Source organism: Tupaia chinensis, unplaced genomic scaffold, assembly GCF_000334495.1.
Source record: "Tupaia chinensis unplaced genomic scaffold, TupChi_1.0 Scaffold147282_1, whole genome shotgun sequence".
Classification (NCBI taxonomy): Eukaryota; Metazoa; Chordata; class Mammalia; order Scandentia; family Tupaiidae; genus Tupaia; species Tupaia belangeri.
In genome coordinates this window covers 1,415,819-1,418,012 of record NW_006207133.1, presented here as the reverse complement: position 1 = coordinate 1,418,012, position 2,194 = coordinate 1,415,819, and the positions used below count along the sequence as shown (strand labels likewise).

Here is a 2,194-nt window from a genome sequence, read left to right as displayed (position 1 = left end):
GGTGCATGTGCGTGCGTGCCCAAGATCCCAAGAGGAGAATGGAGGAGAAGGGATTGCGGCGTGGCCATTCCCCCTAGGGGGTGATTTCTCGCTTTCTGTCTCTCTGTCTGTCTGGTGAGCACATGCGCCCTATAGCAAATAAATAAATAAATAAATAAATAAATAAATAAATAAATAAATAAAAATTTAAAAAAACTCTAAAAAAATCCCAAAACACTAAAACCAGTCTCGCCAAATCTTTCCAGCAGCCATCTGCCATGACTTCTCTGGGTGCACACTGGATTGATGTAGCTATTAAAAGTTGGCCTACCTACGTGAGCAGACAGAAAAGCTATAAACACCCCAGGCATTTCCAAGGGAACTTTCAAAGAACATCATTAATTCTGAACAAAGTTCTCCCCTACCAACATGTATTTTCCAATTATAGTCTCAACATCTCAAAATCATTTTATCATTTAATAAAAAAAAGAACCTAGTTTTTAAAGCATGAATGTTTGGTAGCCTAAGTAATTAGTTAATCTTCCAAAATGAAAACTAACAGCAAACAACTTGCCCTTTTGTCCCCACCTTGCCTATGTGCCCCTTCCCTAGCTCATATATTGTATTTGGGAAGGGGTGATAAATCCCTTTATTCTCAGCAACTAGCAGCTTGTTACTTAAAATGCACAAGATCTCCCAAAAGACAACATTTGGACTTCTGGGGTGAGGAGGGAGCTGAGCATCTATTAAGCCCTGGCCAAAAGGCAGAAAGCTCCAACAGAGGCATTAATATGGTGGAGAATTTCTGCCAAGGGCAGTTGCCTTCAACTCCCCACATCCCAGTGGTATCTTCTCTTCCCTTACAGATTGCCAGGCAACACCGTCAACCTCCTTCTTTCCCCACTCGGTGCCTGGCCCTGTACTGGGTGCTTCACAGTCACTCACACAGTCCCAGCCAAGAGTGCTACCGAAGATGAGTTAGTGCATTTAAATGTGCTGCTCAAGTGAGACTGAACTCATATGGAAGATCTTGGTTGGGTTCCTGGGTAGGCGTACATGCCTGTAGGGCACCCACACTCCTGGCTGGCTTGGGGGATTGGGGTGAGTCTCCGCTTCTTGAAAGTGTGTGTCTCCTTTTCTCTCTCTCATCTCTCTGTCTTTCACTCTCATGAAAGAAACATTTTTTAAGAGAGATTTTTTTGCTATAGGGCGTGTGCACTGGCCAGAGAGAAAGCCAGAGGCAGAGAGACTGAAAGTAAGAAATCAACATAGGGGGATGGTCATGCTGCAATCCTTTCTCCTCTAAAGATTTTGGGCACACATGCACATGCACCCGGAGTGAATTTCAAGCCTCAGAGCCCTTGACTTGAACTGCGGTGGGCCATGTGGGAGTCCAATGATGTAATCATTATGCCATCTGCTGGTCCCAAAAGAAACTTTTTTAAAATATGAGGAAATGAGACTCACAGAAATTAAGCTACTGTCTAATGTCCCCATTTGAGATTGAACCCATGGTTCAATCTCTGAAATCACTGGGATAGCAGTGAGAATAACAAACGGCAATTAACACTTGGATTATTATTATTATTTCTTTTTAGCCTTACACCCCTGCTTGGCAGAGAGCTGGCCAATACGCTTAGGAAATACAGTCTCTGAACTACAAGGGATGAACTGAGGTCGGATGGAGACGGAAACTAAGGCCTGAATGGCCACCGGAATTTCCTCATCTGCAGGACGAATCCCAGCCCAGCGCGGTCCGGCTCTACCTCGTAGGGACCAGGAAGTTTGAGAGTCCAGGAATGACAGCGACACAATCTGGCCGGGAGAGGGGCCGGGGTTGGGGTGGGGGGGGGCGGTGAGGGGGCGGGGAGAGAGCACAGCTGGTCAGAGTGCACTCATCACTCCCGAGAAAGGCTGCCCTCCACACCGCTCCAGCCTCAGCGAGCGGTCGCAGTCAGCTCGGGCTCCAGCCCCGCGTGTGCTGGTGATGAACCCCTTCCCCGGGGCGCACCAGGGACGCAGGTTACGAACCCCCGAAGTGTGTTCCAGGTGCGCTGGTGGCCAACCTTTCGCGGGCGCCCCAAGTGTTCAAACTTGGCCCGCTATGCCTGCAGCCAAACTTTCTCCTCCCCGCGGCACCGCTTTTCCCAACGTCCATCCCGCAGCCTTTCTCTCACCTGCATGGTGGCCGGCATAGGCAGGACACCCCGGCGGG

The 2,194-nt window shown here is 48.7% G+C and overlaps 1 protein-coding gene across 1 annotated transcript in view; it reads right to left on the bottom strand.

The window, feature by feature from the left end:
• LOC102495197 (5-hydroxytryptamine receptor 5B-like) overlaps window positions 1-2,194 on the bottom strand; it is a 29,921-nt gene that overhangs the window by 26,634 nt on the left and 1,093 nt on the right. The window lies entirely within an intron of this gene.